This window comes from Panthera tigris, chromosome F2 (assembly GCF_018350195.1).
Source record: "Panthera tigris isolate Pti1 chromosome F2, P.tigris_Pti1_mat1.1, whole genome shotgun sequence".
Taxonomy (NCBI): domain Eukaryota; kingdom Metazoa; phylum Chordata; class Mammalia; order Carnivora; family Felidae; genus Panthera; species Panthera tigris.
Window position 1 is genome coordinate 64,287,762 of NC_056676.1, and position 26,028 is coordinate 64,313,789.

Below are 26,028 nucleotides of genomic sequence, written 5' to 3' on the forward strand. Positions count from 1 at the left end.
CTTGGCAAAGAGCTCTGGACTTACTGGAGATGTCACTTTTTAATGTCCTGACAAAACTGTGTCTCAGTTTTTCATTTTATATATTAAAATATCAACAGGAAAATAAAATAGGCATGTTGAAGACTTTTCCAGCAGAATAGTAAGAGAACTTTACCTTCTAGTTATGAACTCAAACCAAGAGGCATTTGATAGTTACTCATGTGAGCATTCCTTCTACATTTAACTTTCTGATGCTCTGTTTAGGGACAGATACTCATAACCACATTAAACTGACCTGTTCTATTTTGTGTTTTAAAACTATTTTTTAAGTTTATTTATTTATTTTGAGAGAGAGAGAGAGAGAGAGAGCTCAGGTGAGCAGGGGAGGAGCAGAGAGAGCGGGAGAGAGAGGATCCCAAGCAGGCTTTACTGAGGAACTCGACGTGGGGCTTGATCTCACAGACCATGAGATCATGACCTGAGCCCAAATCAAGAGTTGGATGCTTAACTAACTGAGCCACTCAGGTACCCCTCTATTTGGTGTTTTATACAATAAAGGTGCTACCTACTGTGGATTTTGGAGACCAGCTATTCCAGTTTTGGAGGGGCTAAAGAGGTTCCTGGGATGCTGGATTTTTCAGATTTAAAACCAGAACACTCCTGGACAAACCGTAACACTCTATTTGGCTGTCATCCTATTAATCACCCAAGTTTCATTTTAACTTCATACACACTAAATCCTCTCCCACAGAATGTACTATAACAGCTAGACTCACGATTAGGAACTGACAACGACATGTGGAGCTGTTGTCCACATTCTGTCTTTCAACCCTCCCATGTGTCTAGGCTCAAAAGACAAGGAATGCCACAAAATGAAACAATCCAGGAAGCCTATGTATTGAATTATCACTGACAGCATTTGCCCTGGAATATTCATGAAAATTGTTATATAACGCCCACATATTGAAAGACATTATTGTGAGTGGATGTCCCTTGACCACTATGAAGCCCATATAAACATTCTGTATTATTTATATATGACTGAAGAATAAAGGAAATTGCCTGCTGTATTATACTTTTATGTTATTTAGCAAGTATCTATAGTGAATTGGGTGTCATCTAACATCCAGAGTATATGAGGCTAAAGAAATCATCTGTTTCCAATGTGATAGGACTCAGTTGTTTAAGATAAGTTCTACCACTGACTTTGCTATCCACATGAACAAAGAAAAAAATTCACAGAGAAAGGGTAAGGGCTATTAAAATGAATTTCCTTTTAATAGTTGGAGCAAAACTGAAAAAGACATAACAAACCCCAGACGTTCCTGGAGCAGTGACGGGAGGGTTAATTTTATTAAGGATTTCATAGCACTGGGAAGTGTCAATCGATTAAGAGAGTTTGCAGTTCTGAGTGTTTTAGCCAGCCACCCATCTGCTTTACAGAAGTTTGTTAACACAGCTGGAAAAGATGGACTTGCCAAAGCTTTCTTAAGCCTTTCAAGTCTCATCTTTTTTCCCCCCCCAGTAAAAGAGCTACAACAATTAGAATGCCTTCTCCAAAGAGTTCAGTGAGGGAGAAGGAAAAGACTTTTTCTTTTCTATTCCTTTGCCGTGGCTGGATATTATCTATATTTGTGGCCCCTTGAAAATACAGATACAATTTTAGTTTGCAACAGTCCTGAATATACCTGTTAGTTCCTTTTTTTAATGAGTTATCTTATTGTGTTCAAGTATACGTCATCACAATGTAGCCAGAAGTCATAATCTCCACTGAGAAACTATCTCTGTCATTGGATCTTCCCAGCCCTGCCTGTTTCCAAGTCAGATCTCCAACACATTGAATGGTGCTAGGCCACTCATTGTCCCAAAGTAGTAATGATCAAGAAAACCCATTCTGCAAATTCAACTTCAGGGCTGTATTCATTATCCTTTAATATTCCAGTTAAGAACTGCTATGCTCCCTAAACATTACTTAGAATGATGGCAAAGGGCAGGGGGTGCTCACCGCTGGCCAACGTGTTCCTTGGTTGTATTTAAAACAATTTGTTTGAACAATTTGTTGGATATCAGGCAGACAAGGGCCGTCATTCACTGACAGTCCATGAAGGCCAATCGTAGTGCAACTTCTATGTTTATATCTTCTTATTTGTGTGCACACAATCACATTTTACCATAGCTATTGCTTTACTGATGAGGAAACTGAAACGCATTGGCAAAAGCCGCATAGCTAGTAAGTGCCAGTCAAGTCTAGAGGGTTGCAAAATCCATTTTTTCTCCAATGTACCAACTTCTTGGCTGAAATGCAGGAGTTCCCACCTGGAAGATTTTAAGGCCTTTTTACATATGATAAATCTATCCAACACAACTCTATTCTCAAACTTACATAATTGTGGAATTGAAGTATAGTTAAACCCTTTGTCTAAAAGACATTTAGAACAATGGGATAAACTAATCACTGTCCTTTTGATACTCAGATTTTAATTTTCATTCATGTAAAAAGGATTTCTTATGGGTCTGTTAATTGTTAAGTCCTATACTGGAGTTATCAGAACTCGGGACAATTGACATGACCTCTACCCTCAGAAAGCACAAACTTTTGTGAAATAGCTCTCAAACTTTCGTGTCTAAAAAATAGCTGGGGACAACTTCCTGTAAAATTCTGGGATGGGGCCCAGGGGTCTGCATTTTTTTAAATGTTTATTTATTTTTAGAGAGAGAGAGAGAGAGAGTGAGCAGGGGAGGGGCAAGAGAGAGAGGGAGAGAGAATCCCTAGCACTGAATCTCGAACTAATAGCGTAGAGCTCGACATGGGGCTCAATCCCACAAACCGTGAGATCATGACCTACCAGAGCTGAAATCAAGAGTCAGATGCTTAACTGACTGGGCCACCCTGGAGCCCCCCAGGAGTCTGCATTTTAATAAGTCTTCCCGGGATCTTTATGTAGAGAGGGTCCCCAGAGCACCACTGAGAGAGACAGACTTCAGACATCCAGATTACAAATTGTAATTACAGATTATGTTGAGAATATTGTAGGAATAGAACAGGAAGTTATGAAAGAGGATAAAGGAGACTTTGGCTCCTATGAATATCAAAGAGGAAGCTGATTGTCACTGGGGAAGGTTGGAATTAGCTAGGTAGGGCCAGAATTGCAGAAAGAATGTGGACAGAACAAAGTAGGATAATATGACCACAGATATGCTACAAAAATCTGAGTTGCCTCTTTGAGGATACAACTGTTCTCTCTGATTTGTGCAAAGAAATTACACTTCACACAATTAAGAATCTGTCATTTCCACCAGTATCAGAACAACAAAGGATGAAGTTTTTAACTTAAGTCAGAGACCACATCTGAGCTTGTTCACATCCCTGAATGAAGCTACGACTCCAGAATCTGATTTCAGCTCTTCCCAAATAATTTTCAACAATAGCAAAAGGAAAGGTCACTTACTGTAATCTACCAAGTTTAATCTATTCTCATTGTTTTGATGTTTTGAGGAACTTGTCCAATGACCACTTCCTGTGAGAGGAATCTGGCTGATCTTCAAACTTCTATTATGAAGCATCTAAGAGGCCATAAACCCAATGTTTAAGCATCCAGGTGTGGGGTGAGCTCTCAGACATTCAAACAAGTAATATTGTGTGGACCTCATGAATATGATCATTTTGTGCAGCCTGTCATGGCAGGGGGAGTTCTATGCTCTGTGGAAGACCAGTCTCTACAATATAATCAGTTCCTCTGGGGCTCCAGCCAGGCTGTGTGACCACACAGTAGAGATGTTGTCAGAGGCCTCAGTTGGCTTTCTATGTCTGCAGGCTTTGCACACCCCTAATATAGAGTTCATTGTGTCATGATGGCACTGTCCAGCTGAAAGCATCATTTGTACAGTGTAGAAATGATAGGCCTTCATAGCTCAGCTTTCTTAGTAGGTGGCTTTGGGATGCTTAAGACAGATTTTGAATTATGGACAATGGGTAGAAATAGGTAACTAGATTCACTGTATAGGTTAGTAAATTCTCCCCTAGCCCAAGGTGGGGAAACCCCACAAAGTACCAAATACTTTATTCTCTCTCTTTCCTTCTTTCTTTCTTTCTTTCTTTCTTTCTTTCTTTCTTTCTTTCTTTCTTTCTTTCTTTCTTTCTTTCTTTCTTTTCTCCTTCCTTCCTGCCTTCCTGCCTTCCTTCTTCACTTAAGGAAACATTAACAGAGCAACTACTATGTGCTAAGCAATCTGCTAGCCAATGGAAAAATTGAAAATAGGATCCCAGTTAAAGCTACCCTCACAATCCAGTGGGTAAAACAGATGTATAAACAGCTCATTGCATTAAAATAACATAAATATAATAATAAAATTGTTATATCTCAAATTTAGTTATATTTCAAGCACTATTCAAAATGTTTTACAATCATGGACTCATTTAATTCTCACGTGAGTCCTAAAAGATAGTCACTATATATATCCCCATTTTGCAGATTAGGAAACCAAGGTATAAGGGGAAGAGAAAATTGGCTGAGTACATATTTAAACCCATGCAGTTTGATTCTAGAGCCAGCACCTGATCTGCTCTGGTGTTCTATTGCTCAAGTTGAACAGAATATATAAGGAACATGGAGGAAGAAGTAATTAATGGTATTGGGGATCAGTGAATGCTTCAAAGAAGTAGGTTTGGGTGATTTGTGCATCGACCATTAGATTTAGGAGTGTGGTGGAGGAAGGTTGGGTGGTGTTATCGAGATAATTATGTGACTCTTCCTCGTTTCGAAGAACTTATAGTAGAACAGAGGAGACAAACTTGAAAAAAAGAAAACTTCTACATTGTATAAGTTCTAGGCCTCACAGCAGAAGACAGTGTAGAAGAGAGACACTGTCTCCCACACATCCTTTTTGTTATGGAGGAAAATCTTTAAATCCTCTCCTCCCCACATTCTAACACCCTTCACCCTCACCCCTTCCCCTTGCTATCAAGCTTCCTCTTAGTTTTTATTGGCCAGAGTTGGGCCACATGGCATTCACCAAACTAATTACAAATCTAATCAACTGAATGAGCCATGATTGAATTACAATGATCATGATTTGTTCAGCTCTTGGGCGGGGAGAGGTACTGTCTCTGAGTATGAGAGAGAATAGCTATGTGATCAGTAGTGGCTTTCTGCTAGCCAGGAAAAAAAACAGCTATTGGTAGCCAATGGGACCGTCACCCTGAAGCTGGGATATGGGGGGGAAAGGCTTGTAAATGGGTCAATGACCCAATGTAAAAATGGGGATTGATGCTGAAAATAACTGGGGAACTCCTGGATGGTACTGACACTTTCTTTTATTTTATAGTTCACAGGATATAAGGATGAATGAAAGGGCATTGCTAAGTGAAGGGAACAATAATTATAAAAATGGCAATAAAATACATCCTGATATTTATATAGTGCTGATCTTGTGCCACACACTTTTAAAGTTTTACATACATATATGTGTATACACACCTATATATTCTCTCTTTATATGCATATAATACATTTATAATGCATGTGTTACTTTAGTTAATCCACACCTTCCTATGAGCTAGGTAATATTATTATCCCATTTTACAGATCAACAAACCTAAGCAGAATGAGATTAAGCAACTTGCCTAAAGTCACATAGCATACAAGAGGCAGAGCATATATTAGAATGAAGTTGGCCATTATGCTATATGGCATCATATTGGCAACATGCCAATTCCTATTTTTAAGTGATATACAAAGAGCCAAAGACTCCAGTCATCTAGTAATTAAAGGTAAATTCATCTTATTCTTAACCTTATTCTTAAATATAATTTACATACTTTTACATGTGTGTTGCTAAGCACGTTTGTTGAAAAAAGAAAAATATGTTAAGATTTTGTCTAAAATAAGGTTCTGAGTCAAGGTTGTGACCCTATTTTTATAGCTATTCCTTGCTTGCCTGTTCTTTACAGTTTCACCTAGGATCAAGATTCAACTCAGGTGAAAGGATTCTTTACTCCTATTTTGACTCTGAGTACGAGAGGAGGACTCATTGGCAGGGATAGTTTTAGAATGTGGGAAGATATTCTTAGTCTTAGACACATGTCTATAACCTGATGTTCTTATGGTAAAGTTAAACAAATAAACAGGTCCATCAAATTCTCTGCCCAGTGCATGCCCTTCTGTGGTCCTTTAGGGTGTATTTTGGACTCTAAGGTATGTTATTAACTGACCCAGTCACCTGTCCCACCACAGTCAATATTTGTGGCTTAAAATAGGCATTTAAGAGGATGGGAACGTTACACATGTACATTTTTTAGATTATGCAAAAGTGAATGCATATTTTTTGAAAAAAATGATTTGTGAACAAATCAGAACAAATCAGAAATAATTTTTAAATTGCAAGTGGTGTGATTATAAATGGTATTTCTTTTCCAATGTTTTATATTTTATTTAATGTTGTGCTATGTTGACGCTAACAAAAATGGGTTCACATTTGTAGAAATAGCTATCAGTTGGAGAGAATTTATAGATGACTCTTACCATGTACTTACTATTCTCCAGGCGCCGTGCTTTAAATGTCTTCTCTTGTTTGAAAGAAATGACGTTGACACGACACAGCTACCCAGCATTTTATTTTCTATTCGTTCATCTTTCCTTAAAGCCTCACTTCCCCTGTTCTCCCAGTCTTACCCAGACTTACCAGCAATGCAAGTACTTCCCCTCCTCTATATGTCTATTAGAAATATGTGATTGTAATTATACAAGAAAGCCTGACTGTACTACCATGTATTCCTATAATAATGCCTTTGAAGTTTTGTTTTGTTTTGTTTTGTTTTTAAGTAGGCTCCACGCTCAGCGTGGAGCCCAACTCAAGGCTTGAACTCATGACCCTGAGATCAAGACCTGAACTGAGATAAAGAGTCAGACGCTTAACTGAGTGAGCCACCCAGGCACCCCTATAATAATGCCTTTGGAGGAAGATCCAGACTCTGAATGCCATAGAAGAGAAAAAAAAATTGGTAGTTGAATTTGAGGCAGCAGGCATGGGCTGGTCCCAGAACTCCTATTCAGTGTCCCCAGCCATCTCTGATTACTTCATCATTGGATATGAAATCTGGGAGTGTCAATCCTAAGCAGCAAATAGTCAGAAGGGGAAAGACCCCAGATGCCCCTTGCTTTTTTCTTTTTCTTTTCTTCTCTTGGAACAGTTTCAAAAACAGATAGGCTTGGGCCTCCAGGTGAGGACTAAATGGTAGCAAGCTGCTGGGGAAAGCGATAGAAACCTCTGAAGTTTGTGATTAGTGACAATCATATATTTAGAGTGGCAGGATGTCTGGGGTGGTGGAGGGGACCATAATAACCATTACCAAATATTAAATAATGTCGAGACCTCTTTGGTCAACAAAAAGTCCACAGTTCAACATACTGGCATGAAGTTTGTACTAGTTTAAGGAGTACGAATGGAAGGCATCAGACTGAAAACACTTCAAACATGTGAGAATATGGGATTTATGATCATAAGCATATTTCTAGTTCTCAGATATACCATTTCTGGACTGTGTGATAAGAATCAAACCAGTGCCAAAGTCAATGCCTAGCACAGAATAAAATTTGTAAGTTAAAAAAAGTGACCGGGGCTATGATAGTAAATAATAGTAAGAAAGGATGACAAAACTTTTGTTACAGTATAATTTTAACTCTGTGAGTATATGTATATGATATATATACATTTATGTGAATATGTGTATGTATGCAAATATATATATATACATATATATGTATACGTATATATATACGTATATATATATATGTATATATACATATATATTTTTTTTTTTTTTTTTAAACAAGGGTTGTATATATCTCTAGACCCAAGAAGGCAGACAAATTTGCCAAACTATTCAGAGTGAGATTCTGGCTAACTTTAATTTTTTTCTTTGTGCTTTTCTGTGGCTTCAAAATTTTCTGACTTGAGCAAATCATTTATAATCAGAAGAAAAACTAGAAATATATACACACACACGTAAAAGAAAGAACATAAACACACTTACACACACATATGCACATTCATACACACACCTTAACTTTCATTATCCTTTGTTTCTTCACTTTAACAATGGCAAAAAGAATTGTAAATCCTAGCATCATTTTGAAGGCTTAAATGCATATACAAATACACAACATACTTCATAAAATTGCTAATATAACAATGAGAATTTAATAGGTGTTTGGTTACCAGGAGTTGGGATTATACCTTGGATTATTATCAGCCTTGTAATTGCTGGATATTCTCCAAGTTTACCAGACTGTCCTTACTTTTTTGTTTCCTTCTTTCTCCCTTGGATCTACTCAGTGAAGACTGTGCTCTTCTAAATGCTGGCACAAATTAAAATTCTGATGAGTAGTTAACTCTTTAGGTTTGATTTAGTTGGTAAATATTTAGGTAAAAATCAAATATTTGGTAAAAGAGCTAATATACCTACAAGTTATCTTTGAATTCATTGTTCTTTCCCTTCTCTGTTCACCATATTTGGCAATGATGACCACTCATCACTTATTCTGCATTTTTGTGGTCACCACCTGTTTTAGGTTATTATACCCAATCCCAACTTCTGTGTGTGTGTGTGTGTGTGTGTGTGTGTGTGTGTGTGTGTGTGGTGTAGGTTTCTGCACACCAACAAGCAATTCTCAGTCTCCAGTGAGGTGTTCAAGGATTCAACTCAATTCAGCTAAGTTCTGACACTATCTACTTGAGCATAGCATTAGATGTCACTGGTAAAGGGCTCTGTCCTCCAACTTCTGTCCACCTTGAACTCCAGTCACAATCTCAGGTTGTTACCCGTGGTTCTGACAGATCGTCCACAAATTGGAAGTTCCAATAACCCCCCCTTGGATTTGATGAATTTCTTAGAATGATTCACATTACTCAAGAAACTCATATACTCACTAGATTTTTGGTTTATTACAATGGATATAATGGATGTGAGTCAACAGATAGATGAAGAGATACAGAGTACAAGGTCCAGAACAAAGGAGCTCCTGTACTTGTGGAGCTTGGGACCCAGCATGGCAGCATGTGGAAGCATTCTGATTCCTGAACATTGAGGCTCTTTAAACCCCTTCCTTTTTGTTTTTTTATGGAGGTTTTAGTACACAGCCATGATGGATTAACTCATTGGCTGTTGGTGATTGATTCAACCTCTAGCCCTTCTCCCATTTCCAGAAATCAGGAGGTGGGACTGAAAATTTCAACCCTGTATTCCTGGTTGGTTCCCCTGGCAACCAGTCCCTTTCAGTTAGGTGCTTTCCAAAATAACATAAGCCCAATTATGGTGGGGAGGGTTTGTTTTGAATAACAAAACACCAATTTCACTTTCATGGCCCTGAAGTGTTCGCAGGAACTGAGAACAAGAGACCAAGTAGTATAAAAAAAGATGCTCCCATTGCTATTATGGCTCAGGAAATTCCAAAGGTTTGGGGAGCTGTGAGCCAGGAATTGTGGATGGAGACCAAATATATGTGAGAAATATAATTTGGGGGGCATTTGGGTGACTCACTCGCTTGGGCATCCGACTTCGGCTCAGGTCATGATCTCACAGTTCGTGAGTTTGAGCCCCGTGTCAGGCAGGCTCTGTGCTGACAACTAAAAGCTTGGAGCCTGCTTCAGATTTGTGTCTTCCTCTCTCTGCCCCTCCTCCACCCATTGTCTCTCTCTCTTTCTCTCAAAAATAAACATTAAAAAACATAAAATATATATATAATTCGGCCATCTGAATGACCATATATACATACTTCTTATAAGTCACAATATGTCACCACCCTTTCTCTGACCTTTAAAAATGATCAGCTGGAATTCTGTTTTTTTTTATGTTAAAATTACTTTTGGCCTCCCTCTTCTTCTCTCCTCAGAGTCCATCCTATATACCAGCTTTAAACATCCTAAAGCATGGCTCCTAGCATGCTGTGTCCATGGTCTAGTGGCTTTCATTGCTATAAAATAATAAGAATGGAATTAAGATATAGCCAGTGTATTTCAGAGTCCCAGTAAGAAACAGAATAAGGGGCTGTAATGAGATGACTTCTTTTAAAGTCTGGACAACATTAGGGAAACAATGAGGAATGTTGGGGCAACTGGGACTGACATCAAAAGAAACTGCCTGAGCAGGGAAAGAAATTATGTTATGAAAGCCTGGTGATATCTGGAGTCATGGAAAAGCTTCTGACCTTAGAAGAGCTGTTGTCATGAAAGGACACAGTCACTGCCTGAGCAGGCAGGAAGTGGGGAAAAGCATTCCATGGCTTGTACTTCTTCCCATTTTCAAATCTCCTGCCAGTGCCTTCCATTGTCCAAGCCCAACCTGGAGTCAGGGGGTGTGGGACCACAGGTGATGCAGTCCACAGAAGCCAGCTTTCGTGGTCACAGAGCAAGGCAGAGAAAGGCTGATAATGGATATGGAGGGTGGTATAGTGGAGGGCCCATATCAAATAACCAGTATATCTAGCACATAATGTGCTAAAATATTATGTTTTTATATTTTCCAATTCCATCAGCATTCTTGGAAGTTATTATTATCTTTATTCTACAGTTTGGGAAACTGAGGTTCATAGTGACCAAATGAATTGTACAGATTCCAGTCCCTGGAAATTGGCAAAGCCAGGACCCAAACTGAGATATATGTGAGTTCAAAATTTATATTCTTCATGAATAAAACTCTACTACTTTTGGCCTATTATTCAAAGGTTCAAGTGCCTTTCCAATCTCTTACTAATTCATGTCTTTAGCCAGACTGAATAGCCAGACTGAATTAATGTCAACTGAGCAACACTATTACTTCTGAAAAGGAAGTCCTGTCTTTTCCTTTCCAGTGATCAAAATATATTTATATACATCTCATCAAGCCCAACTCAAATTACTCCCTTTTTTTGAAACATCCCCAGAGTGCACCAGCTAACAGGATTCCTTCTTTCACCTAAACTCTTAATGTTTCTTGTGTTTCTTATTTATCACTGTTAAAAGATAAAGTGAGACATATTGAAAATTTTGAGTTTAGTTGGGCAAAAATTGATGCAAACTGAGCATTATCCAATCTAGCAGATAGAAAGGACCTCCAAGGAACTACACAAAATGAGACTTTTATAGGCAGAAGGGAGCGAGAACAAGGAAATTATATAAGGCAAAAAAAGTGGGTTATTGGAGTTACCTTCCTTTAGGGGATGCAGAGTCTGTTAGAGAGATTGCTTAATAGTGCTGATCAGGTGATTCCTCACTGACTGGTTTAAGGTTCCATTTATGGGAAAGCAGAAACTATAATCAAGTCTCAGTTTAGTTACATAGGATTTACTATAAGCAACTCCATCTTGGTTCTATTGTCTTTTTTGACCTCTCTCAATCTAATGCTGCCTTGTAATGTTATGGATCTGGTGGCTCACCAAGAAAAAAGGAAAATAGAACCCACATAGGGCAAATCCATTGATCATGATAATGTACCTAGTAGAATGTGGAGTTGGATTTCAATCCAAGCTCTTCTTAACTGATCAGAATCAGCAATATTTTCATGATACAAGTGTAATTGTAGAGGTATTATGGTAACATTCTACCTAGTTATCTGATATGTAAAAGGATCCAAACCACTTTTTAATGAGTTATAGAAGAGTTAGGAAATTAGCACTCAGGAGCACTCTCCAAGTTTGTGACCAATAGAATAACATGAAAGGAAATATGACATAATTTAGAATATATCTCAATCCAGGATACTTTTACACTTGCCAACCAAGAGATATGTGAAGCTCTGTCTCTGTTTAGCTGACACTTTCTATGTCTTATTGTCTAAAAGTTGAGAATCACAAGCGCTTTACTGGGGGCTACCTGAACTGGTCTCTCACCAGTTTTTCAGGCTTGCAAAGCATTTCTTGTCCCCTCTGTGATGAAGCAGCCAGGGATGTAAGGCAAAATTCAGAATTCTTGAACAGAGCAAATTCATCACTGCATTACAGATGAACCAACCCTTGACGATTGAAGACATCACTTTTCTTCTATATCCTGATTGGTCTGCTTCAGACATTTACAAGGCGAGGAGACATCATTCATTCAATTCAACAGTGAAAAACCACCTATGTGGCATTTTAGAGGCTAAGATGTTACTGTTGTTTCACATAATAAGATCTGGGCATTAAAGAGTCTCTAAGTCCTGTCTTAAAGGTTCTTAGTCAACATAGTAAAAAGATTCTTAAACAATAATGAACTTTAGGGAGCTTTGAGAAATGCTCATTTAAAAGGTTTCACTTTTCAGTACAGATTTACTGCACTCTATTGATGGGGAAAAAATTGCTTTGTCCTTCTGAACACTTAACTTTGACAAAATGATCTTTAAATTAAAGCCAGGCACAAGATAACAAGTTTCTTCTTTTTTCAATTTTTGCTTTTATTCTCATTACAAAGCAAATAGAAAACCTCATGGACATACTGAAAAAATTAAGAGAAAGAAATAAGTAAATATGTATCTAAGGAAATTTTATATATAGCATACAACAAGTTCAGTTGTGTTTACTGAAAATGGGACTTGCGGTTCCATGGATTAATCCCTGCTTCATGCCAGTGTATCTAGGAATTAATTAACTGGTAATAGTAATAACAGTGATGATCACAACTTCTATTTGTGAAGTGTCTACTGGGATTCAGACTTTGTGTTAAATGCTTAAATGTATCTTGCACTTTAATCATAGCCTCTATCTAGCAATTTAAGCTTTATTACTCCATTGTCCATATGAAAAAAAGTGTGAGTGTCAAAAAAAATTACCTAGCTTGCCCAAAATTACTTATTTTAAAAAAATGACAGACAGTATGTAAACCCAGTTCTTTGTAACTAACATCCCATACTGTTAAGTTTCATGCATACTTCCTACTATGACTATATAGCATTGTGCTAGATATCATGGAGAATTTAAGATATATATTATTTCAAAAAACATTTATATAACATGTAGCATGTGTAATATAAATTATATTCATATTATATACGTTCACATATAAATGTATGTATTGCCTTACTCTCAAATATCATGTAGTGAATTTGAGTAGACAAAATAAATTTGCCAAAATAAACAACTCATAAACAGACTGTATCTGGAGAGAATGGAATATGTGGCATACCCTCACACAATCATGGAATCAGGAGGAAGAACAACGAAGGAAGGAGGGGGGTGAGGAGTAAAGAGATGACCTGGACACTTTGTGCAGTATTAATAATAATAATAATAGCTATCATAAAATAAGTGTCAGATGTCATGCTAATTGTCATATATTCATGATCTCATTTAAGTATTAAATAAGTCCAGGAGTTGGGTATTAAAGGTTTGCGCATCTTTACTAATGAGGAAAATGGGACACATAGAGATAAAAATAACTGTTTAAAGTACACAATAAGTAATAAAGCCAGAATAAAGCTGAAATGTTTTGACTTACAAACTTGGATTCTGAACCACCTAATAGAATTTGTCAGGATATCTGGATAGGGATATTGTGATATTTACTTGAAAGTGAATAGTTATCACCAATATTGTTTAAATTGAGTATAATCTAGAGTGGAAGAAATAAAAGATATCTTGTTTTTTCTATTCAATGAACATATTAAGTGCTTAAGTACAAGGCATTACACCAGGTGCTGTGGGAAGTTCAAGAAGTTTGAGGCAGGGTTTCTGGCCTAAAGGACATTCTATTCTACTGTGGTAGGTAAGACACCTAGACTAATAAATAGCATACAAAGTAGTATATAATATGTGTCTTAAAAGAGGCAAAAATAGACCAGAAGAAAAAAAATAATTTCCAAATTAATTAGAGAAGACTTCATGGAGATGGCAGAATCAGATCTGTGTAGGATTCTTGTAGGAAAGAGGGATTGGAACTTATTACACATGGATTAACAGGGAACTCAGAGATATGGAACAAGATTGATCATGTATGGTGCGATTTGACTGGCACATGAATGCATAGAGGGTTATAATGGCAATGCTTGATGAGATCAGATGTGGAGAGTCTTCATGTCAACATAATAGCCAGACTTTACTTTGTAGACAATTAGGAGTTACTGAAGGGTAATGAGCTGGGAAAATAAACTCTACAAATAAAGAGACATTTTGTCTTTTTAGTCCTTGCCTAGAAGATATTTGCTCTTGCTCAATATTTGCTGAAGGAATCTATGAACTGCTACCACATAGTCAAGGCTATGTTTTAGGAAGGCAGCAATGTATAAAATGAGTTATAAAAGAGAAAGGAAACCATTTACAGGTCTGTTGTGTTCAAACAGGAAAGAAAAACTGGGAATTTCACCTAGGCTTCTGGCAGTGGGAATAAAATTCACAAGAAGGATGAGAGTCATCATTAATGAAGCATGGTCAACACCTGTTGACTCACAAGAGCTAATGGGGAAAAAGGAAAAAGAAATCAGATATGGAACCCAAACTTTGAGCCTAATGAGAAAGTAAGACACTTAAAAATAGTTGATTCAGGTGTTGGAGTTGCTTTGTTCCTGTATTCAAAGAATATTTTTGAGGGGCTTCTGTGTGCCAGGAATGTTTCTTAAGACATAAATCCTTGTTATATTTCAACGTTACAGAAAAATTGAGCATGGTAATGGGATTTGTGCAGTGGCAGGAAATAGTTGCCATTTTAAACAGGGTAGTAAGGGTAGGCACTGGGTGGAGGTGCTATTTGAGGGACAAACTGATGAGGTAAGAGAGCTCGACAGCTAGACATAGAGATCTGAGAATGAGAGATACCAGAAGCTGTTTGCGTTGAGGCAATAATAGATGGGGTGTGAGTGGACGAGAAAAAAGAATATCTCTATCTGAAGACCAAATGTAGAACTTTGGGGAACATCTACATCTAATGACTGAATGGGGCCAGAATAGTTATGAAGGGACAAAGGAAAGAGTTTTACAGTCATTTAGAGATGAATATACTGTGTGATTTTATCTGATTGAAAACATCTCCCTGCCTAGAAATTAGGCGTGGGTTTTTAAAACTCCAGTGAAGACTTTTCAATTTCTCCTTAGGAGGAAGAACGGATTGTCTTACATGATAAGCCTTCTATGAATCTTCTTTTTTAATCCAAGTTAGTTAACATATAATATATTAATATTTTCAGGAGTAGAATTTAGTGAGTCATCACTTACATATAACACCCTGAGCCTTCTACAAATCTTTTAATTCTCATATAATAATAGAAAGAAACCATAGGATACAACTTTGGTTGTAAATATAATTTGGTAATAATTTTTTCAATTTTTCTCTAGTATTCCTTACACCTATCAGTACAAAAATCATAAAACTTGGTACATAGAAGTGCATATCAGTAGAATGAAAATTAAGGTAATCAATGACCAATCTTTAGGGAAGTGTATTGATGATCAGGTTATTCAACTAGTATTTAGCAGAATAGACTTGAGTGATGTGATATGCCAGCCTAGACTTAAGGGATCAACCCAGTATAGACACCATCTGCTGAATCCAGGACCTGAATGACCTTCCCATACAGAGTAGGGTCCCCAGAAAGTCATGAGGGTTAGTTCTCTTCCTCTGGGCTTTCAAAATCTAAAACATCAAAGCTCTCTATTCTCTTTCATTAACGTAGATTCTAAAACATCTCATACAGTCAAGACAGGTATTTCATATTGAACCAAACTTTTCTTGTTGGAAGGGATGTTTATTTCCAACTGTTCTTATTGCATGTTTGAGGGTGTTAAAGATTCTGACATTTAGATACTTTTTGACTACAACCTTATCAGTTTGATCTCAAAAGAAACCATCATTTGCTTCTACATTGCAGTTAATGAAATGCTGCACTTACAGGACAGAGTCATTGACAATAGACTTACATTTTAATGTTTAAAATTTGATTTTCAAGAATCACGTATTTGGAGGCATATAAACTTCAGATGTAGTTCCCCAGAACTTTTCCCTCTTGGTTGTTTGGCAGGTGAGCCAAAGATAATACCATCAATAGAATCTGAGCTATATATTAAATGAAGAGGGGAAAAAATGCTCTTGATTTTTTTTTCTGAGATTTGAGACAGTTCACCACGTGTTTTTTCTATTCAGATAAGGGAGCCAAAGGCTAAGATAGCAGCTTGTCTGGATTAGAAGGTTGATTGTTTGCACTCTTGTTGAGTTTTATTCCTTAATGTAGACCAGGATGTCAGGGGTCTTCTGTGAGAGACGCTGAGGACAGCAGACACACAGGGTGGGGCCAAGGAAGACCGACCCTGAGGTACATGTGGGGGCAGAGTGGGGGAGGGGATGGAAGCAGAGATCAAAGAATCAAGAGCTCTTCAGCCTTCCAAGGCAGAAAAGCCTTTGGCAACTCTTTGATGTCCAATTTGCCCTCTGCCCCTAATCAGAGCGTGTCTAGGGACTTGAGTGAGGGCAGGGACATTTTACATGTCTGTGAGGCAGATAGCATCTTTTAAGTAGCTTCTAAAAGAATCGCACAGAAAAAAAATTGCTATAATTCCTGACCTACAGGAGCTTACACTCTAGTTCAGTAGACAAAACCTGAGCAACTTGACCGATCAACCTGACCAATCAACTTGTCCAGGGTCCGCCAAAAAACCCAGAAATTCTTGATGGTGTCATAGCTGTGATTACTATCTGAAACACACAGTTTACTAAAGAAGTTATTATCCAGAATAAGAACTACCTGAACATAGTTTTGCTCTTCTGCCTAGTAGAGTGTCCATCCTCAATCATGTTCCTCTACTGAACCTCTTTTTCCTCTCTGTGATCCATTTCTGGTGTTTTGTCTTTGGCGTTCTAGAGCAGATGCAAGTTCTATAAAATTATATGGTCATATACTTTTTTTTTCTCTCAGCAAACAAAATAATTAAGTCTTACCTACTCTCTGGACCACATAGGCTTTGATAGGACAACGTATTGCCAAATTAACTTGATATTCAGAACTCTTAAAAAGACAATGCTGAGTATTTGCCACTGGGCAATATGAAACCAATAACTTTAAGATTCAGGCAGCTGTTGGTTAAAAGGCTAACAGTTAATGCTCTATTTTGTAAAGTAAAAGAGGAATCCTGAAGATGTGTAGGTATGCAAATTAAATAACTAATATAGGGTCTCCTTTAAATCAATGTCCTTTGTCCATGAAGTTAACTTCACATAGAGCTTCCATCTAATGTACATATGGCCCTACAGAGAAGTTGAAGAGAAACTCATTCGACCCAGGTCAGCCAGCCTGAATTTCTTTGTTCCAACTTCCTTGATTTGCACCTAGTGATTCTTCCACCTGCTAGTACTGGAAACACCTTAGTCTCCCTTCTCATCCTAACTAGTCAGTAAGGAAAGAAGGGAAAATGTACAGGAAAAAATCATCTCAAACTACTGGTAGCTTTAGAAGTCTACAGAAATTACCTTATGCAACCTAGTTGGCAAGGCATAGTTGTTCAACTAAGACCATGTTAGCAGGTTAACTACTAGTCTTCAAGAGAATGCTATCATTTGTCTCTGGATAAAGAAGAAAATGAAGCTATATTCTGTATAATTAAATAATGATAAATGTCAGGACAATAAACTACATTTTGCACCCATCCTTTCCCCAAAATTTTCTCACTATGGTCTCAGTCCTTTCCTGGATCTTTAAGGATAGGAAGCTTAATATAGAGAAAGGTCATATAAAAACACTGGTTGACTTTCCCTTGGTGTATTGCATCTCTATACAAGAAAATTCCATGTACATAATCAAAGAAACTTTGATTTTGAAAGACAATTTGAGCCATCGTTGAAATGTACTTTGAAGACCATAACACTTGATGATTCCAGTGTTCTACCAGCTTCAGTCTTCAAAGGAAAATGCTGATGTTGTCGTTTGTGTGTCAGCAGAGAGATGTACACAGATAAAGTAGCTTCTAGCTAGCCTCCTTAGTGCAGTAGGCAGCCTGTCAGTTTCATAATCTGAAGGTCCTGAGTTCAAACCTCAGAGGAGGCAGTTTGGCTTTTTGCCTTCTTTCTCTGTCAAAAGAGAAAAAAGAGAAAGAATTTTCAGAATAATCTCCTATTAGTTATTTCATGTTCCTCTTAGTAACTTTACTTTTTGGCACTGATGTTAGTTAGTAATAGTTACAATGAAAATAAAGAAGTGTGGGCCATGTCAAAAAATAAGCCATTTGAGAGTTATGATTATAATATTATTAGATGCCAAAACTCATGTCGAATATTTAATCAAAGACATTGTTTCAGGGGTGTCTGGTTAGCTCAGTCAGTTAAGCATCTGACTCTTGATTTCTGCTCAGGTCATGATCTCACAGTTGGTGGGATCGAGCCCCACATCAGCGAAGAGCCTGCTTGGGATTCATTCTCTCCCTCTCTCTGTGTTCCTCCCCTGCTTGCTCTCTCTCTCTCCCTCAAAATAAATAAATAAACTTAAAAAAATTATAAAGACATTGCTTCAGATAGGAAATGAGACATGGATTGAGATTATAATGAACTGGGCATAAAACTAAAAAATATTGTGTAGGAGAAACTTGTTGTAAACTGGTATATATATGTATATACATATACTAGAATACAATAATATATAATATGAGAAAAGCCTTTGGAAGGAGTATATTCCTTTTGATACCAGGAAGGGTGGTAGTGGTTAAGAAAGTGTGTTGGTATTTTAATGGGATGCTTTGAGCCTTAAGGAACATACACTGACAAAAAAACAAAAACAAAAACAAAAACCTTGCGTGCATGTGTGTTAATGCACGTGTGTGTCTGTTCTGAAGGAGTAGGAGAGCAAGGGACCTGGTGAGGTTCAATATGCATTCAATTTCAAACTCAGAAACTGGGCCAAGAGGCCAATATGCTTAGATATACATTAGGATTAGGATAAGCAATCACTCTGGGGCTTTTAAGAAATGTAACAGTCTTTAAAAAGGAACATTTGGCAGTCTGAAAAAATAATCAAAGGGTTGTAGAAAGCTTGCTTTTTTATCCCAACACTTTTAGCCAATAACCAAGCATCTCTTTTACCCCAATTACTGTGGATTGAAGAGAAACGAAGTGGGTTGAAGAGAAATGGAGTGTTCTGGAAAAATGTGAATAGAGTCTAAGGATAAGAAGATGAAATTAATTAATCTTTTTTTTTCTTTAAGTAAGCGACTAAGACAGAGGTCCATTTCAATATTGATCATAGTTTGGTACATAATTAAAGAGACTTCATATTATGATACTGAATTATTAAGTAGAATTAAATATTTAAAAATTTTATGTCAAGGAAGATCCAAGCACCAAGACAATAAATAGTATTAAAAACGACTGATTAGAAAAAATAATCATAGTAAAGGATCCTAAAATTATACCTTGGATTTACTGTGAAAAATGGAATGTGGGGCCTGACTTCGAAGGCCAACAGAGAACAGATGCATCAAAGTCTGGGTTATATTACACTAATCTCTTAAGGGTCTTTTATCTAATCTCTCTCTGGCCATTGCTAAGTGCCAGGGATATGATTGCCACTATATAAATATCAGAGATTATCTAGACTTCTCAGGAGAAATCCATCTAATACACATCAAAACCAGTCTAGGCATTGCGTGTCTTTAGACTTTCTTTTGTGGAAACAGGCAAATCAAATCATTCCTTAACAAAGGACCTGTAATTTACCAACTTCTAAATATGTTCAGTTTTATTTTACCTTTCTGAGCCTATAACAGCATTTTTGACATTAGATGCTCTAAAAGCAAAGAGCAGTGGAAAATATTGAGTTCATTAACTCCTTAGTTAAATACCCTTGCAAACTAATCCTAATCTATAGGCCTGGTCATAAGGCAGGGTATGGGGGCGGGGGAAAGGCCAAGATGTCATGATGTAGAGAAGTGAGCCCTAAAGTAAAATTGTAATAGTCTATATTCCAAAATGTTCTGTCTTGAGGCAGTAGACTAACAACCTACTTAAGCACATCATAGGCTTTGCAGTTCACCACACGTGGGTCTGAGGACCATCTCTGCCGTGTGATAATGGTAAGATCCTTCCCAGGCTATGAATAACTTTGAACCTCTGAGTTTTCTTACTCTATAAAATATGGAAAATATAAACCTCACAGTGGTGAAAACTAGAGGAATTCACTTCTGTAAAATGCTTGGCACAGTCCCTGGCCTCCAGTAAACACTTAGCAAAGAACAGACGTTTTGTTCCCATTACTTGTGGCCAGTAAAACAAGTAAAAGACTGAAGAAAAGTGTAGAAAGTGGATCTCTTGACAAAGGGGCAATGTCTCATATCTCTAAGGAGAATCTAGTCTGAAGAAGTGCTGAATCAGACATATTAGGGATAATATAATAAGGATAAGGGGGCAGATTTACTTTTAGACCTTCTCTTACCATTCTGAATCCCAGCTTCTCATTTCTCCTTTGTAAGACATCGGCAGTTGTACATATAAGAACCTATTTGTTACAATTCTCTTATGATAAAAGGCATTAATTCTCTTGTGATAAAATGTGCTGTATCTCTCTTCATCTTTTTGTCTTAATGTCTAACAAAATGCATGAAAAAATAGTAGTTGCTCGTATTTGATCAACCTCATTCAGACAAATGCTACAATACATATAGTGCTATTTCTTTGTTCAATAATCATTAGGTATTTTGGTTTCTTGAAGTGTGTACGTGTGTGTGTGTGTGTGTGTGTGTGGTTAGTTATCCTTTCCCTGTAACCCAGTACAGATTGAATTAATACATGGAATCCCTGAAAGGCTATGTGGTTGACCATTGTGACTTTATTTTTCTGGTTGTACATAGTAGGGCCAAAAATTGGATTGACTTCTGTTGTATCTCTCAAGGAGTTAACTAAGAAATTAAACTGCTTAGGAGTTGACTCTGAGATTTGCTTATATTTGCACTGTGACTGCTTTTCCAACTAACCCATTGTAATATTTTGTTAGCACCTTGCCTAATGAGTACACCTCTCTGTTCTCCATGCAGTTGCAAACTAGTGGACACAGGATTATTCTACTCATTTGTTCACAACTCACTTCAGTCAGTGATCCTTGCTGCATTGCAAAGCCTTAGCTTCCTGCTCAAGTCCCTCACGTTACCATTTGTCTTTGCTTAGCTTTCCCCCTCTTTCTTACCAGCATTTCTATTGAGTAAGGAGAGCAAAAGCTCATTTTGTTGACATTTTTTTCTCCTATAGTTTTGTGGTACAGAGAAACTGGAACATCAAAAGGAACTCTTAGTTATGCGCAGGAACCCTAGTTTATTTGAATGCTTGTTTATTTTGTCCAGGAAACAATAAACCAAATTCCTGTTTGAGAAGAATCATTATACACTTGTATTTTCTGAAAAATAATTTCCCAGAAATGGGGTGTTAGAACAAATGATATGCACACTTACAGTTTACAATAATATAGCCAGATTTATTTCCCAAAATTTACAGAAATTTCCAGACTCTTCACTGCTTTTGAGAAATAATATATGAGAGTACTGTTTTCCTTATAATCTCATGAGCACTGGGCATTAACATGATCTTACATTTTTGCCAATCTGAAGGGCAAAAAGTTTTATTTCATTGTTTTTATTTTCATTTCCCTGAATATCATTTCTCCTTGTGCTATCCATTGTTCTTACTAATTTGAAGAACTACTTATATCTTAAGAAGATTAATCACTTTTGTGCGCAGCAAATATTTTCTTCCAGTCTGTAATTGTTCTTTTAATTTGATTAAGTTGCCTGATCCTATTCAAAGGCTTTTGTTGTTGTTGTTTTATTGCTTTATGACTTCACCTGGTGTTTTATTTTTCCTTTATATCTTTTTGTTTCCATATCCCTTACCAAGCTTCCCTTCCCTTCAGAGTTATACATTCCCACCTTATTTTTTCTTTTAACACATTTATTTAATCATTGAAAGTTTTGTGTGAAATTTATATTTGTCTAGGGGCACACAGCCGGAGCCTTATTTATTTTCTTCCAAGTGATTAACTTAATAGTAATTGCTGGCAAATCCAAAACTTACCCGCTAAATTTTAAGACTTTCAGACAATTCTTAAATATTTTTGTAACACATGGGCTTCAGAATCAGCTTATCGAATTCTAAAAGTAATTGCGGCATGTTTTTGATTTTAAGGAGTTGGAAACAACATGAATGTCTATAAATAGGAAAATGGTCAGATAATTTAGTGCTTCCAAATTATGGAATAGAAACAAGTTATGGAATAAATTCAGATGATCCAAATTATGGAATACCATTGCACCTGTCAAAAAGAATGTAGTAGACCAAATGTATATAGAAGTCAGTGCATACGAAAGTAGGAAGGGTGTCAGGTAAAATGAATATAGGAAAATATAAGAAAATATTTAATGCCATTCTTTATTTGTAAGAAAAACAAAGCAACAATCCCTACATAAGTACATATATATATTTGAATAAGCAAAGCGAAAAAACGAAAAACAAAACAAACAAAACCCTATGGGATGAAACAAAATTCTTAGTAATGGCTTTCAGGGATGTGGGCTTATTTCTGTGGAGACTAATAATTTTACTTTAGATGCTTTAGATGCCCTCATTCGTGTATTACTTACATAACTAAAAAATTCAAATGCTTAAAATTAGAAGAAAAAAGTATTCTTGCTATATTCAAAAAGGTAAAGAACTAGAAATAAGAGTTAAATCCCCATTGACCCTTGTACATTTTATACTTTGCCAAATCTGTATTTGGTGAGGAAACTCTCAGCATGAAGTAATTTACCCAAATGTCTCCCATAGCATACAATCCACACCATTTTTCTTTCAATCTGTGTACAAATCTCAAATAGCATATAATTTTATATCAAAATATGCTCATGTATCCTATAAACCAAGATTCCCAATGTACAGATGAAGTATATAAAATGTTAAATACATTGGCCAAGTGTAACATGTAATGTGCCTAGACATAAATAAGTTTTATAAATAAAACTTCAGGTGGTGTTCCTTGACTGGTTCTGCTCACGTCTTTATCCCACAAGTTACCAGGATTTACAATTTCATCATTAAAAATACTTGTTGAGTTCTCTTAAGACCGTATAATGACCACAAAAGATTCTTTCTGGGTGACTAAACTTCACGCACACAAATAAAGAAAATCAAATATAGTAAAAGTTGCTATCTATTAGCTGATGAGCCAGATAAAGCCCACAAATGGCTTTCTTCCCCTGAAGAAAATTGTTATAAAATTTAAAAGTAATTGACAATATATCTGGAAAGCAGTATATTTTTCTAATTACTCTTGAACAATCATAATATCTTGAGAAACTGGGTTTATTTTCTTACACAGTAACTAATGGTTATACCTGAGGATTATTTGGAAGTCTCCAACTTTATCTGCTAAATGAAATCCAGCAATTAAACTTACCACTTCCTCCTTTGTTAACAACTGGAAAGTTCATTATATTATGTGATCGGATTCACCATGAATAAGTGGCCTTTGGTATTTATAAACAGCCTCCAAATTCTTTTAAAACTGTGAATCTGACTCCAGCTAAGAAATTGGAAGTTGTCAGTGACTTCAGGGCTGAGGTCCCCCCAGTCACCCCATATTACTGTCACAGAAGTTTCTATGCTTTGGAGGCAAACCAGGGGTCATAGGCAGAGCTTATCAACACCTGTGCTAAGAAGTCCATATCAGCAAGACCTAATTGGTTAAGACCACACAGGGCCCAGACTTTGCTGATATGGGTGGTATTCTGATTATATCACGTGTCTCATTAGCTAAATATATTATAGTGCCTTTTGGTTAACACCTACTGGAATTGATACTTCTACTTTGGGCAAACATGCATAGAACACATATGTGAAGACAGGAAGGGATGTAGGAAAGTGGTGGTATGTCCAGTTCCTGCTCATATATATGCCCTCCCTAACTGGTTCTGACTGTGACACAGGGATTCTGTAGCCTGGCTTCCCCTCCCTTGTCTCAATTCCTTAGCTCCACCTTCTGAGATCATTCAGGAGGTTCAAAGTTCCTCTCAGTGGACACCATGTCCAAGCTCAGCCCTCACTCCAGCCCAAGTCAGGAAGCATTTACTCATTCTCTCATTTTCTTATCGTCACTCAGACTGTCTTAGAGGTCCTAAAAACTGACAGTTCAATCCTGGTTATGTAACTTTATATGAGTTACTAAAACATCTATGAGCTTCCCCTTGCTCATTGGCGAAGATGTCGTGAAATCACCGACTTCCAGAGTTTTAAGGATTAAATGGGATAGTTACTGTAAATATCTTAGCACAGGGTCTAGCACCTAGTGTTTGCCTGAGGCGGGGGCTGAGAGCAAGACTTAATTCCTATAGAGTTGGAAAAGAGGGTCTGTGTAGTTCAGTTGGAGGGCTATGTAGATACTATGGACTAATGAGGTTTTATCACCAAATAAGTTTGAGAATGCTAAATTATGCCAAATGAACAGATTTATTTCCTCAAGAATGCTCCGAGTCTTTAATAAGCAAATATGCACCGTTACTTTCTAAGAAGAAAAAAAAGGCAGCATCTACCCAATTTTCTTTTCATACAAAGAATGATTTTACAAAGAAGCATCTTTTTTAAGATGCTTATTTTTATTTATTTTTGAGAGACAGAGAGAGAGAGAAAGCAGAGAGGGGCAGAGAGAAAGGGAGAGAGAGAATCCCAAGCAGGCTGTACTCTGTCACTGCAGAGCCCGAAACCAGGCTCAAACTCCCGAACCATGAGATCATGACCTGAGCCGAAATCAATAGTCAGATGCTTAACCGACTAAGCCAAACAGGTGCCCCTACAAAGAAGGATCTTTGTACATAGCGCTTGTTTTATTCCAGACCTTGTGCCAAGTGCTTTACATATATTAACACATGTAGATATTTCACTGGTAAAATTTGTATAGAAATGTATTTTATCTGCTTAAAAAATCTGCACCATAGGATATTAGAGATGGAAGTCCATCTAGCTCAACACGCATATTTTTCTGAAGTTCACAATGCTTGTAAATGACAGAGTGCAGACTAAGGTGCAAGCCTCTCACCCCCTTGCACTATTGTCCTTTGCAGTTCTCAGTCTCTGATTCTGTGTCACCACCTGGTCTTTTCTCCAGAGATCTACATATTTAAAATAGTTGGGAGAGGTCACTCTGCTCAGCTATACTTTTCTACCATGATGAGGTCTCCCAAAATTCCACACCATAATTTATTGTCTTTCCAACTTAACGATTTCAAAATAAATCTGACAAATTCGAACAAAATTCAGCTGTTCAAAATTTTCCTCTACTGAAAATGTCCCCCAAAGAATTTGATTTAAGACCATGTCCTTAGAAATGTTGCGAAAGAAAAATGACAGAGCAAAGAGGCTTTACAAATATGTTTTGTTTCCTTCTAGTGCCCCTTTGAACTCTTGACTCCAAGCTCCTTGAGAAAGAAGCATATTGCCGGGAATGAAAGATCTCTAATGAGACCAAATGGCAGAACAAGATTTCTCACCTCTATAGCTCTGAGCTGGAGGGACCACCAAGGTGAGATGTGATTTTAGTCTCTGGGAGTACTATGATCTTGGCCTTTCTGCAGAGACTGTCAAAAAGGGTGCTAATGACTGCCAACTGCTGTGGAAAGAAACAGGAGTCCGTGCAGACCTGAGCGGAGCTGACTGCTTCGTTTCATTCCGAGTATTAAATCACCTGCTGCTGCCAGCAGCTTTCAACTACTCACAGCGGAAGCCAGGTTCAACCAGTGACCCACAAGGCAGAATTACCAAGCATCACACTACTAAGCCAGGTAGTCTGAGATCACATGGACTGGTTCGCGCCTCTTAGGCTGTGCACCTCTCTCACATTTAACTGGATTTTTCCTCTGGCCTGTGAGCTTAGCGTCCTCTTTCACTGTTTTGTTCCTCTTCAGGGTAGGGTCTACCACTGGAAACTGAAGGTTGGTCAGATGGTCCACAATGTAGTATGTTATATAAATTTAGAATATTATCTTCCTTCCACCCTTTGTCTCATACTCAGTTACTTACAGGATGCGATATAGAGGTAGAGAGACTTATTTCACGGAGATACGTATAAGCCTCTTAGCTTGAACAGCCACTAAAGTTCCC

The 26,028-nt window shown here is 37.3% G+C and overlaps 1 long non-coding RNA gene and 1 other non-coding gene across 2 annotated transcripts in view; both read left to right on the forward strand.

Annotated features, from left to right (window-relative positions):
- The window catches only part of LOC122234955, a 76,199-nt gene that overhangs the window by 39,023 nt on the left and 11,148 nt on the right, over positions 1-26,028 (forward strand). The window contains exon 4 of the long non-coding RNA XR_006212963.1: positions 25,318-25,450. This is a non-coding gene — a long non-coding RNA (uncharacterized LOC122234955). The remainder of the gene's footprint in view (positions 1-25,317; positions 25,451-26,028) is intronic.
- On the forward strand, positions 17,878-17,950 carry TRNAM-CAU. The gene has a single exon. It is a non-coding gene; the product is annotated as a tRNA-Met (tRNA).